Genomic DNA, 15,553 nt, shown 5'->3' on the forward strand with positions numbered 1-15,553 from the left:
TATAGGTGTACATATTTATTTCATAAGCATACAAAGCTGATCAATTTAGCTCAAAAAACCTCATATGATGTAAATAAAGCTACTCTTTAGTCTTAAAACAGCAGACACTTAATGTTCATTCATATTTGAAATTTGAGTTAGCTATCAAACTTGAAATATCTATTGAATATAAATGAAAACAAGTTACAAGTAAGAGCATGGTACTATCAATTACATTATAAGTACATTAGTGTTAAACTGCAATTAGTTTTAGTTAAATACTGTTATATTATCTTAGTATATTCATTCAGTCTTTCAATCGCACATGAATATAAGGCCTTGGAATACCATTAAACTTTTTGTTCAATTCAAGATATAGATGGAGAATTATTTCATGTGTACTGCTGTTGATTATATATTTATCAATTTTGAATGAACCAATGTATGGTGTACAATGAATGACAAATGCTGATAATACATCTTGTATATAAAACTAGTATCAAAACCATTTACAAGAAAGATTTAAGAAACATATATGCCCTCCATATTACAATATTGAAAATGATCATTTAGAATGTCTGTAGCAAAAGTTACAATGTATCTATTAGTCAGAGGCAACCATTATATGTGATCTCTAAAGGTACTGAGCAGATATTTTCAAATAACCAGTTATTTGAGTCCTGACCTTTGACCTTGAGAGTTTAAAACCAATGGGAGCCATCTATTCTTTAGGCGGCACCAGACTACCAAGTTTGATGTTTGTCAAACAAGGGTTCTCAAGATACTGAATGGACAAAATCTGATGTCCAGAGTAGTTTGACCATTGACCTTAAAATGAATACTAGATATCTACACTTATGATGTGTCAGTGTACCAAGTTTGATGTCTGTCAAGAAACGCAAACTCAAGATATTGTGTAGACAATACCTATGTCCGTAGCATTTTGACCATTGACCTTGTGACTTCAAAATCAAATGGAGTCATCTACTCCTTAGGTAGAACAAGTGTACCTGATTTGATATCTGTCAAGCAAAGAGTCCTCAATATATTGAGCAGACAATATCTTGTCATGTCCAGTTTGACCCTTGACCTTGTGACCTCAAAATCCATGGGGTATCTAATTCTTAAGGAAAATTAGTGAACCAAGTTTGATGTCTGTCAAGCGAATGGTTCTCAAATATTGAACAGACGGTATCTTACTATGTCCAATTTTACCTTCAACCTTGGGATCTGGAAATCAGTAGGGGTCATCTACTCTCTAGGGGCAACCGCTGTACCAAGTTTAGTAACTGTCAGGTAAAGGGTTGGTTCTTTAAATATTCAGTGGACAATATTTTATTATGTACAGTTTGACCTTTGTCCTTGTGACTTCAAAATGAATATGGGACATTATGGGACATATACTTCTTAAAGGAAACCATCTACTTCTTAAAAGAAACCACCTACTTCTTAAAAGAAACCAGTATACCGAGTTTGATGTCTGTCAGGAAAGCGTTCTCAAGATATTGAACAGACAATATCTTACTGTGTCCAGTTTGACCCTTGACCCTGTGACCTGTAAATTAATATGGTTCATTCACTATCTAGGGGCAATCATTGTACCAAGTTTGGAAACAGTCAAGCAAAAGAATTCATTAGATATTGAGCAGACAAGATTTGCTCTACAGACTGAATTAGTCATGTAAAACAATATATACGTCCCCTCTCGTTCAAATGGAGGGGGCATAAAAATTGGATTAACTCTTTGTAACACCTCTGCCAGGAAGTAATTTTTTTAACAGCAAACTTTCCACGACACCATGTTAAACTGGACAGCGATTTCTCCTTCCAAATGGATTTTAGACAGTCAACCTGAGCCAGAGTTTTTCCTAGTTTGATGAAAGTCTCAAATTGTCTTTACAAAGCTGCCTTTTCTGCAGTGGTCCAAGTGTGGCACTGAACATTGGCTGTAATAAAGAATGGACAGTACATATCACTTGAAACAGTTGTACAACAGTTTCTTGAAAGATTGTCCAACTCATTTTCTCTATCATTTACCATAACTTAAAGTAAATGATTTCAAATCAATAATATATTTTTTAAATGTTCTATCCTAAACCTTTATTAAACTACCAATAGATATTTAATATAAAATAAGAATATTGATAAAACTGATGTATGCTCCCCAAAATACATCTCACCTGAATGAACTATTTCAAATAACAAATGATTCACACAATGCTCAATAAATGTTGATATATTGTTGGAATGAAGGTTTCTTTATCATATATAAGGTATATGTTGAGTGATGTTGACCTTTACAAAATGACCTTGAGTGACCTTTGTCTGAAAGCCATTTGCCTATTACCTATCTGCACGATTTATGATCCATACTTGTTTAAAAACTAATGAAATAACGCACTTTTCCTTATATATAAGGTGTATATTCTGAGTGAGCCTGACCTTCCCAAAATGACATTGGTCCAAAAGTCTGGTCATGAGTAAACTTTGAGTAGAGTAACAGAAAAATATGACTGTCCAAAATCCCAGCATTAAATTGGTGCAGCCTAAAGAACATTTGACTTTTGAGTCATGTGATCATGACCCTCTACAAATAACCTGGGCATAAGGTTTATGACATACTTCTTGGCTATAAGCAGCCTCTGTGTCAAGTATGACTTCTCCATGCACCTCTAACTTAGAATATTAACATTCCTAAGACTTCATAATCTGAAACTCCTAAACTGTGCCCCTAAACTTGTCTGAATGACTTGTGTTCAGGGTCATGACATTTCTTTGATCATATTTTAATTAATCTTGTATAATTTTCTGAAGTTATTTCATAATAAAATTACATTATAGAGAAGAATTTTGCATTGCACACCCAGAAACCTTGACCTAGCTTGTCCAAATGATTATCATCTGATGCTGGTTGTTGCACATTCTTTGAACACAAGCAACCTCTGCACCTAGTATATTATTCTCCTGTTTATCTCATCTTGCAATTTATGGCAAGGACAAACAAAATGTGTTTGTGAAACACAAATGCCCCCGATAATGGCCAATTCTGAAGATGGCCAAGGTCAAAAGGACAAATATCTTGGTACCAGTAGAAAGATCTTGTCACAAGAAATGTTCATGTACAATATGAAAGCTCTAATATTTACCATTTAGAAGTTATGACCAATGTCAATTTTTTCTCAAAAAGTAGGTCAAATGTCAAGGTCAAAAGGTTTAGTACCCACGGAAAGGTCTTGTCATAAGGAATACTCATGTGAAATATCAAAGCTCTAGCTCTTACTGTTCAAAGGTTATTAGCAAGGTTAAAGTTTCAGACAGAATGACAGACAGGACAAAAACAATATTCCCCCCCCCCCCCCTCCGATCTTTGATCTAGGGGGCATAAAAATATCTGTAATCTTGTCCAAATGACCCTCTGCTAAGGTCAGGACATACCCTTAAGTTAAAGCAAACAAGGCTCAAAATTTTTCTAATTTCAAAGAAACAACAAAATGATCTAAATTAAGTAAACTTTGTCCAATCATTATGAAAACCCTAGGTGCAGATTTTTATATGTCTTTATGATTTGAGAGAGTGTACACATTTTAAGAAAATTCCATTAGCTAGTCTCCTAAAATGAGTACAGCCAAAATTATGCCTACAGACAAATCGACAGACAGACAGACCAACAGACAGACATGGCGATTCTAATATACCCTCCTAAACTTCATTTGCTTGGGAATAACAAAATATAATACAAATTATGACATACAAATACCTCGCTTTTTTCTTCCCGACTTCCTAGATGAGCTTGGGGGCCTCAGTATCTGCATTCCCTCTGAATATAGTCTACAACATTGAAGAGATAAAGCTTTAAAATGTTTGTACTGCTGTAAGTTACTATTAACAAAATGTAAATGAACTTTAAATATGTAATATACATATCGCGTTTTCCAAACACATAAACAAGTTACTTCCACCCTGTGTATGTGGGGACTCGGGCAAGTGTTGATGTCTCTATTTGAGTGAAATCCAATAACAAGAATATTAGTAATTGCTTCCCCAAACTGCATCTAACCAATGAAGTTGAACTACTTCATGTAACAAATGACTTGCACACTGATATATAACTTTTGAAATAAAGGTTCTTTTCTATATAAGGTACATGTTGAGTGACCTTGATCTTTCCAAAATGATCTTTAGTGACCTAATCATTTGAAATTTATTAAGTTGCCTATTTAACTTATCTGTGTAATATATGGTCAATACCTATTCAAAAACTTTTTCCTTGTTAAATATAACCTTATTTTATTACCAAACATTTTGTCTTCACGCCGCACAACACAGTACACGTTAACATTATTTCACATTAGGAAATACTGGTCCAATCATTTTAAATATTGAATGTTTTTAAATCTTCTTTTTTTTAAATGCATTCATTATTTCTAAGTTACATTTTAATTTCTGAGGTGCAGGGTGGTGAGTAGGAATGTTATTTTTGAAATCATCACAATTAAATCATATCAAGATTGTGAAACTAAATTCAACATGCTTTAAACCAAATTTCAATGTGTTGATTGAGAGACAAAAGATTTTTGAAATCCAAATATAAACTTTGAATATTTTAGAAAGAGATAACAATGTTAAAAAGTTCTTGGATATCAACATGGTTGGTTACTACAGGCTTCTCAAAAGAATTGATCACTTTGTATTGACATTGAAACTCACTTAACAGTTTAAGTGTGTGAAAAATCTGTATTGACAATGAAACTCACTACATGTGTGTGATAAATCTGTATTGACATTGAAACTCACTACATGTGTGTGATAAATCTGTATTGACATTGAAACTCACTACATGTGTGTGATAAATCTGTATTAACATTGAAACTCAATATATGTGTGTGATAAATCTGTATTGACATTGAAACTCAATATATGTGTGTGATAAATCTGTATTGACATTGAAACTCAATATATGTGTGTGATAAATCTGTATTGACATTGAAACTCACATGTGTGTGATAAATCTGTATTGACATTGAAACTCACTACATGTGTGTGGTAAATCTGTACTGGCATTGAAACTCACTACATGTGTATTGATCTGTACTGACATTGAAACTCACTACATGTGTGTGATGTGTACTGGCATTTAAACTCACTACACGCATGTGATAAATGCGTACTGGCACTGAAACTCATTACATGTGTGCAAATGTGTACTGGCACTGAAACTCACTGCATGTGTGTGATAAATATATATTGACATAAAACTCACTGCATATATCAGATGTGTTCTAACATTGAAACTTGCTACATGTGTGATAAATGCATATGTATATTGGCATGATATCACGTGTGCATTGCATGTGTGTGATAAATGGAATCCTTCATTCGCATGAATGGGAGATAGGGAAATTCCACCGAGGGGACAAGATTTGCAGTCTAGGACGAGACTTTGCTGAGTCTTAAGCAGTGAATCTTGTTCCAGAGGTGGAATTTCCCTATCCCACATGAGCAAATAATAAAGTGTTATTTTTCTCACATTTTATCAGTTCAGTATTTTAATTCAAGAGCTTTGAGAAAATTCAAAATTATTGAAATCCTTCTTTGAATATATGCAAAAATTAATTACACAGTATGAAGATCTCAGCATACCTGAAAATGGTTTACAATATAAGTGTAAAGTACAAAACCCAAGGTTGTCCATAAAAAAGCTATACATAATATATATCAAATTGAAATTTGAAGAAAACAATACAAACTATTTTTCTTTATCGTGTAATGTAAATCAGAAAATATATGACATACATATGTACATCACAAGCAAAGATATGTCTTAGCAGTGTAAGACAGAAAAATCTTGTATGGCTGTCTCACATGGGTTGAGTTGGTCTCACACTAGTGATTATGTGAGAAAGATGTATATTGCCTTATACTGGCATGAGACTCACTATTAATATATAATCAATTGAAATAGAGTCTGTATATTGATGAAGCAAACTAAAGGCCAATTTCATTTGTCCAAAACTGGTGTACACTGCATTGCATACGTTATAAAACTGGTGTAAAACAACGCATTGAAAAATAAAATAAACTGTCGAAAACAAAAATATGGCAGAACATGTTATTTTCATTCTTGCCACTTTTATAATATATTCAAATCATCCAAATCCTTGACATAATTCACAAAGATCCCATAAAAGCATGAACATGATACATGCATGCAAACTATATAAACGGTGAAGCTGTTATGCATGAATTCTCATATTTTCAGTTGATGTTAATTTGTTAATCACCTCATATACCCTGACAAACTAGACAGTGATTCCTTATATTTATGTTCCCAGAACTTAGGGTATACTCTGTTCTCAATAACTATACAAGAGATCCTTTATATGCAATCTTTTTAAGATGATTGTACGTACATGTATATCATTTGGATGTGCAGAAAGATAGTATTTTAGTCTGAATGTGCATGCATTGGATTTTGGTACACTAACTTGGGAATCAGTCTAAATTTTTTTTTGTTCTTTGAGATTGTTTAATATTCATATTGTAGGCATTTATTAATTAAGACTTGTAATTTTTAAGATTTTTATTTTTAAGATATTTTTAAGATATTTATTAACTGATCTGCATGTTCAAAATGACCAATCTGCACATGCATGCAAAATTTCATTTTGATTGGATTTAATACTAAAATGTCTGTAACTTTCTTATGAATAAAGTGAATGAGTTGATATCACAGCATAGTAGATAGTATGTGTATCTATATAGATTGGTGTAATACAAAAATGCCAACACTCAGTATATGCATATCCTGTCTTTTGAAGATTCTATATTTTTTCTATATTTCAAGGACCATAATGTTTATGTTTTTCATTAAATTCTTCTGAAGTTGAGGATTTTAGTATGTCTTGGCACTTACAAATTGGTATGGTTAAAATTACTAGCCAGCATGTGCATGCACAATTGTGCTAAATTTTGATTAGACAATTTCAAAATCTCCACAGCTTTCTTATATATGATGCAAACATGAAATTCAAACTAATTATGCTAATCATATGTACATGATACAAATACCTGTTGGATGACATCAACAGAATTACAGATTGACATATGCACATAACGTGCATTGCTTTCTTTCATTTTTTGGTACTGAAATGACCACAACTTTCTTATTAAAGGGTAATTAAATTAAAATGATTTTTTGCTGTTGATTTACAATATGAATACCTACACATGCACACGTCAAGCATTCTGATTAGTTGCATACGTAATATTTAGATAACTGGTAAATCTCTTATGAATGAGAAAAATGGAATTATATTGACATATTCCAGGTACATACTATAAAAACTTAGAACGTAAGATTATGATTAGTTGTGCAGAAGCACAATGACATAATTTCTTAAATGGGGGGATGTTTGCTTAAACTACTCTCACACATCCTAACTGAAGAGCAACTTGAACTGACCAATGCAAGTCTGTCTTCCATTCTGAGTGATTGATGAAAAGTTCCTGTGGTTTTAAAAACGATAGAAAATGCATTGTTCCTTCAAATATATTGTTGGTGCGAACAGATATTCTAAGTATTTTTACAAACTATGGTCTTTCTCTGATCGATTGAGAGGGGTCGTAAAATCTTATGTCAGTAAAATAAAGGAGACATAATAGAAATTTGAAGGAGTGATTATTGGGATACCAGATCCCCCCCCCCATGTAAATATAGAAGAGAGAGGGTTAATTTGTGATGAGCCACTGTGATGAAATCTCCAAATGTTTTAGATATACATATACAACAATATAAGATAAACAACTTTGTATTCAATATTTGTATTCACCTGAGGATGGATGTTAAAATCCAGAAAGCACTAGCGATTTGAATATATTTTGGAACTGCATATTTTCCTGCTTTTTTATTTAATTATTTTGACTGTGTGATATCAACTCTTTCTATTTGGATTATATATATATATATATATATATATATATATATATATATATATATATAAATTGATGATCAGATGGAGTTCAATCACATAACATTTATTTCTCTACAGGCTGTTTCGTAAGGGGATGGTTTCCCCTCACTCGTCGGGAAAAAAATGACATCTAACGAAAAACATCCGCATGGCTGAGAATATGTTACACAGAAACATACTGGATAGTTGCTAAGCATGATTACACACAGGATTGAGTAAATAGAAATATATATATATAGAGAGAGAGAGAGAGAGAGAGAGAGAGAGAGAGAGTTAAATACACACTAAGTCTTAAGGTTCAAGCCACATAATGCTGTAAATTGTAGGTGGAGGACCTCTGGATAGTGAGTACATGCTGCATAGATGTTCCCTATGACCCCCACCAATGATACATTGCCTGATAATTCATTTAAAAATGTTAAAGGAAAGAAATTCCAATCTTGTTTTTGATATTGCACTTTCTTCTCATTTATTTTGATAAAAGGGGTGCTTAGTTTATTAAATTCCTGAAAAAAAGCAATCGATAGAAAAATGCTGGTTAAATTTCGAATTGGAGCCTAGTAGGAAAAGAATACAGTACCTAAAATTTCTTGTGGTTAAAAAGTTAATTTCGATCTCATGGTGACATGGATGATTATTTATATGAATAATTTGTCACATACTTGACTCCAAGGAGGTTAGGTTCTTCATAATGATATCCCAGCTAGTTCCTCTCTTCTTTCTATGTCTCTACTGGCATTTTGAGACACATAGTTTTTGGGTGGTTTTCCACTCCTATTACAAGCTTCCTTAAACAGCACCTGGGTAGCCACTTTCAGAATCATTTACATGGTTCCCTGCATGTTTCATCTGTATCTCATAATCTGTTGCGTCAACTATGAAAAAGAAACTTGACATTAAAATCAAATGCAAAGAATCTAATGAAACATTAGCTTGCATATACACATGTATTTATATTATTTTTCAATCTAACATTGCATGGTGACACATATGATTAACATATATAACATGGAAATATTTCCTAAACATGGATTATTAAAGTACAAATACATGTATGCATATTTAAGAAACAAGTTTAATTTTTTAAAGTATTTAAGGGCATGAACTGCTGGGTACCTGTAAAGTGCGAAACGAAATCGAAACGAAACGAAATCCGCCGAAACGAAACGAAATCTACCGAAACGAAACAGATTGTATAACCGATCTCTTTTAATTATATCAGTTAAGCCGAAGGCCTACATCAAAGGGGAGGCGAATTTTATTGATATGTGGTAACTTTCATGGGAGCCTAAGATGCCATTTTTAATTATTATAATTAAAAGAGTTTGGTTATACAATTTGTTTCATTTCGCTTAGGTAGGTTTCGTTTCGTTTCGGTGGGTTTCGTTTCCTTTCGACATATTTCGTTTCGTTTCGGTGGATTTCGTTTCGTTTCGGTATATTTCGTTTCGTTTCGCACTTTACAGGTACCCTGAACTGCTGCGCTTTACGCCAGCATACTTCATGAAGAGTGTTGGTGCTTCATGAAAAGTATGGTGCATGTTTATGCCCTCTGACATGTAAATAAACATCATGATCTGAATTTTTAACATATTATGAACACTCAACTTAATATATTTAGTGGTACCAGACTACTATACATAAATGTAAGCTTAAATATTCTTGTATGTGTTGCTCTATTTCTACTGAATAGAAGTAGAATAGTATTCTTACTAGGCCTACTATATAATTGATACCAATAGAATTCGAATGCTGGACAACTCGCCCCCAAGACAACTCGCCCCCTCTTAGGACAACTCGCCCTCTCTCAGGACAAGTCGCCCCCTTCTCTTGAGACACTCGCCCCCCAGGGTTTGACATTAACTTTTTGGGGCACTAGACCAATCGGGCTACTTAAAATGATTTTTGCTAGACCTGACCTTACATCCACTAGCCCTGACCAACGTTCCAGAAATTTTTTTTATAAGATTCTCCATATCTAAATACATGTACTTAATTTAAATGAAAAACGTTAAGTTTGAACTAAAATGCATTTAATTGTCTCAAAAAAATCTTTAATCTCGTCATTCAATTTGATGCTTTTACTTTCAACCCTATTTTCAGTTTCATTAAATTTTTACCGGCACGGAAATTCTTTAATCCATTTAGAATAAATTGACCTCAATATTTTTTTTAAAATTTCTATTTCATAAGCCCTAGCTGCTTTGTTTCTTCCCAACGTTTTCCTTTTTTTTTCTTTCTTGAGACATCTTTTGCTTTCATTGAGGACGAGATTTCATATTTGATTATATAGACATTCCTGCACATATGTTTAATAAACACTTTCTTATATTCAATTCAAATGAACTGTTTTGGTGTTTTTTTTAATGAAAGTGAATTCAATAATTCTATTTAACCAAAACATAACTTTACACACATTAACAATGTGTAGATGTCGTAGAACATCACTTACGACCGCGACTTATTAGAACTAAAGATAGAGATTATGTCATCATGCGGTTCATTAAATTGCTCGCAAACTCTTTACAGTTATTTTTTTTATGAATAAAATATTTTATGATTTAAAGTAAAGTTTCTTAAATTTGTTCATATTTTTAACACGACCAGTCGGACTAGTAAATAAACATTTTACCCAACCAGACCTATCATTTAGTAGTCTCGGTCGGTCGGGCGTGCCTTAGTGTCAAACCCTGCCCCCAATATTATATATAAATATATTATCACATTTTATTTTTATTTTGTGTGTGTTATTTACACTTTTAACATTTATCAATGATGAAGCATGTAAAACTCTAGTAAACTCGCTAGTTACATCCAGATTAGATTACGGAAATGCATTGCTTTATGGTGTTCATTCTAAACACACCAGCAAACTTCAGAGGGCACAAAACACAGCTGCAAGATTAATAACACGCTCAAAAAAATCCGACCATATTACTCCTGTTCTAATAGATCTTCACTGGTTCCCAGTTGAGTACAGAATTCAATATAAGATACTTCCTTCATACTTTCAAATCTCCCAACAACCTATCTCCAGTTTACATAAAGGATATCTTTACAGTTTACAATCCCACACGATCACTAAGATCCGAATCTCTGCATCTTCTCCAGGTACCTCGGACACGTATGAAAACATATGGGGATCGACGTTTGGACAAAGCTGCATCGAGTCTCTGGAATTCTCTGCCTTTTAAACTCAGACAATGTACTTCATTGTCTAATTTTAAAGTGGACCTCAGAATGCATCTCTTTAAATTAGCTTTTAATTTGTGATTATTTCTATATACTTAGTGCTCTTACATACAGCTCTTACAGTGCTGTTAACAAAAAACAAACACCCACCCCCCCCAAAAAAAACCCCTGCTGTTTGTTATTATGCCTATGTCCTTGTTATGTATTTAATTATTCCTAAGGGTTGTTTTAAATTGTTTCATATGTTATTATGGTAATCATATCATATCGCTATATATTAATAATAATATTTATGCATTTTAATTCTGACACTATGAATATTTTATTCACATGTATGTGCACATCGATTTTATATTATCTTTTCTTTCACATTTGTAAAGCGCTTTAGAGAACTAATGTTGATAGGGCGCTATATAAATCTTTTAATTACAATTACAATTATAAAGATACGTCTTTTTCTTTCATACTTTAACACGAATGGTAAATTCTAATAGAATTATACATATATTTAATTATTGCATTTCAGAAAAAGTTATATTTTTCATAAATCAATTGGCAAGGAAAATTATATTTACTGATCTTCAGGTAATTGATTAAATGTCTCTAATACTGAGAAAATTTTGAGGGTGTGGGTGTTTCTTTTATCGATATAGTATACATAAGTGTAAAGGTGAAGCATGAATATTCTGACACATGTAATTATCTTTTAATGCATTTCTCAACTAATACCCGTTGAAAAATAAAATTCCCATTTTAGAAATTTTATAACGGCTTTGCTTTACTGATTCTTTTTACGCAGTGTGATTCTTTTTACGCGGTGATTTCAAAGTGTAAAGAACTCTGATGATGAGTAACTCATAACGTTTGAAGTAAATTTATAACAGCTTGGGGGAAATGAAACAATTAGATTTAACAACAGACGCAGATTATTGATAATTATACTACGTCAGCTGTAGACCAAGCTAATACTCTCCCTATACCAAACGCTAACTTGTTTCCGCTGAAATTATATATTTTACATGTACATAAAAGTGATGATGAATTTACTGAACCCAAACACTGGATTTCCACTAAAATCGTTCGTCTTGCATAAAAAGACATGAAGTTCGGTGTTAATGTGAACACGTCTTATTGTCTGTGATGTATATACTATCTATAAGAAATTCATTAATTTTTGGTAATACACCTCTTGGATTTAGACCAAAAATAATAATTGTAAACATGTATGATATGTAGGAGCGAATTATCTCAAGAGAGGGGGCGAGTTGTCCCGAAGAGGGGGCGAGTTGTCTTGAGGGCGGGTTGTCTTAGGGGCGAGTTGTCCCGATGAGGGGGTGAGTTGTCTTGAGGGCGAGTTGTCTTGGGGGCGAGTTGTCCTGATACCTAGAATTCATATACACACTATGGCAAAAATATTACAATGTAGGTTCATTGTTAATATTATTAAAATATCATACATACATGTATATCATACTATTTTACCACTACCCCTACAACAGACATGGGCAATACTCATTATACTGCACAGGTATTTTAATCAATAAATATATATAAATAAATAAAAGGAAAAAACTCTATCTCTATAAATAGATGATAAATACACTATATATCTATCTATATGCATCCCCCCTCCCATTTTTCTATTTGTATCCATTTACAGATTAACAGCTGATTAAAAATTCAGATACCTGTAAATACTGGTAAACAGACAGACAGACAATGGTAATACATGTATATGCAGCACTGACTGATGTCTATAAACAATGATATCCTCATTTTATACTTACTAATACATAACTTTAAACACAGCACTAAGAAAATAATCTGACCCCTTTTTTTTTTTCTTCAGTCGGTCTACGGCACGAGAAAAATAATCTCCAAGTGCTGACAAATTCAAAAACTTCTGAATTTTTAACAATACTATTTTACATTTGTAAATGGTGCAAAATACAGATAATATTTTGAAACATAGGCTACACAAAATTGATTTACATAACTTCATTTATTTGAGAGTGTGAAATAACAAGAGTGTGAAGATTAAAACACTGTTACGTAATCGTTAGAGATGTCTATGAAACTCACGATAACATGTACCCAGTTCGAATCTCGTAATGGATTTATTATTTTTTTTTCAATTTTATTTTTAGAAATACATATAAATAGTATCTGATTTCTTACAATTGAATAAGTAAAAAAATAAACAAAGATAAAAAATGTCATTTCTGCAACTTTATATGAAATTTACAAAAAGCCCTGGGGATCTTCCCCACTCGATTGAACAGTCTGTACATGTTCTGGTGCCGGTGTTGCGGTGATCGCTGTCGCTAGTGTTCAGGGTCGCTCTAAAAATAGCGGTAGCCCTTGACCGAAACCCCTTTATTTTTTTTTAATGTAAGTTACACCGATTTGGCAACACTCTGAGAGAGAGAGAGGGAGAAATCCGGATCTGCTCTTGCCTTTTCATAAATTCAGTGAACTAGATTGGAGTTTCCATTTACTTAAAAAGTATATCTTCTTAACAGGACAAACATTGATAATTTAACATGAATTTGGTCTGGTATGAAAACACTGGATCTAGCTGCATGCACAAATGGGGATGGGGTTGGAGAGAAGAAAGGGGGGGGGGGACTTCATTTTGGGACAAATTACTTTATTTTTCATTCTATTCATATTGATGAGAGACACTTGAACCGCACATACTTTAAATGTCCTTGTCCCATTTGATTTCAACACCCTTTATTTGGAAATTTCTTTCAACGCCTATAAATCAACATATTATATAAAGTTGTTTATAGCCATGGCGTAAAGTCAACCATCAGATAAATTAACCCAAAATCTTTGCAACTGGTCGATGTTGGAACAAAATGAAATCTAAACAATTTCTTAAAATAAGGTAAACAATATTTTCCCCAAGAACTTGTTTAACCGCGCTTGACCACACCTTCCTTATTAAGGGGAAAGAGGCTGGAGCTATCCACCGGTTACCAGTTAATAATATCCAAAAATAGTGGTAATAAAGACCCAATTTTTTGGAGCTATGTACTTGTTTAATTTTCTTTGATATTGTCGCTTTGAAACGGGGTTTATATCTTTGAAAATATTGAAAATATTTTGCCAAGCTAAGATAGAATATTCTAAAGAGGAAATTCCAGTTGTTCGTCAGTTTGTTATATATCAATGTTATACATTAAGATACGCATATTCATCAAAGAATGACAAATATACTGTGTATAATAATTCAATTCTCATTTAATATTTAGAGAATTGTTGCTTTTAACGATGTTCATATGTCTAAAAAAAACGTGTACACCGATATTGTATTGAAGAGGAAATTCTAACTATTCCTTGATTCTGTATTTGTAAAACATTTTGTCAAATCAATGATAAACCAAAATACTGAAGATAATCATGATGATATAAAACAAACACAAAAACATACAGAAAATGAAAACCATTGAACTATTTAAGCTTACACGCATCTAATTGTATCTTAGTCGTGTCAAAGGTCAACTTACTTTTTCTCACCATTACTGCAGAATAACGATACATCACATACCCCAATGTATTCAAACTAAACGGACGGGAACAAAAATATCAATTTTAAATCATTAATTGACTACTTATATTCAATTAAATAAACAAAAACACTTACATTTGCATTGTCATCCACTCGACCTCGTTTCCTTAGGAAGTTGAATTTGCGCATGCGCGAGAATGTGGCAAGGATGCAAAGTGTGTAAGCACCCCATTATGGCTCGGTGTTGTGTGTAACAAAAGTCGTGTGTAACCCGGAAACTCACACTATACAAAATTTTGTATTTTCTGGGTAAAACACGATGAAAAATTCCGATTTCAAGGGGTCTCCAAACCTACGACACACTTTTGTGTCGTAGGTTCTGAAAATGTCGTAGGTTGCTCGTGTGTAACCTTATACGTGTCGTAAGTGTCGGCATAGTGCGCGAACACACACACACACACACACACACACACATATATACCAAAATTAAGTATGGAAAATGAGTTTTGCAAACGTGAAATGTACGTTATGTGTGCGTTATCTGTTTTGGAACCCCATGAGCGCAGACACTTAAGGTTTCTAGAATGTGTATGATTTCCTTTATGTCTGAGTTTATAATGTTTGACAACAATATCTTAACACGGTTTCCATTGATGTTTTCAATATTCTGGCAGCATAATTTCGTATCAGACATTATACGTATTGATAGAGACACTAATGCAATATCACCTTTCAAAAATGAATACATGATCTCAGCGAAGCGTACATTGTGTTAATTTACTTGGTATTGAGGGTGCTTATGTTTGACATTGTGTAAAAAATGAAACGCATTATAATTACATGCATATAATTATATTTGTCTTGTCTTTTCTGCAAACATTTAGCAATATGAATA

At 32.9% G+C, this 15,553-nt stretch overlaps 1 long non-coding RNA gene across 3 annotated transcripts; it reads right to left on the reverse strand.

The window, feature by feature from the left end:
* Positions 1-15,078, reverse strand: LOC125674055 (uncharacterized). Of its 3 annotated transcripts, none has more exons than XR_008803451.1 (4): positions 14,794-15,078; positions 8,612-8,824; positions 3,737-3,807; positions 1-1,925 (listed from the first exon to the last, which is right to left on the reverse strand). It is a non-coding gene; the product is annotated as an uncharacterized LOC125674055 (long non-coding RNA). The 3 variants fall into 3 exon arrangements; XR_008803453.1 differs by having other exon boundaries at positions 14,657-14,805; XR_008803452.1 differs by lacking the exon at positions 14,794-15,078 and adding an exon at positions 12,929-13,503.
* Positions 15,079-15,553: the final 475 nt, after the last annotated feature.

The sequence above is a fragment of the Ostrea edulis genome, chromosome 5 (genome assembly GCF_947568905.1).
Source record: "Ostrea edulis chromosome 5, xbOstEdul1.1, whole genome shotgun sequence".
In the NCBI taxonomy this organism is placed as follows: Eukaryota; Metazoa; Mollusca; class Bivalvia; order Ostreida; family Ostreidae; genus Ostrea; species Ostrea edulis.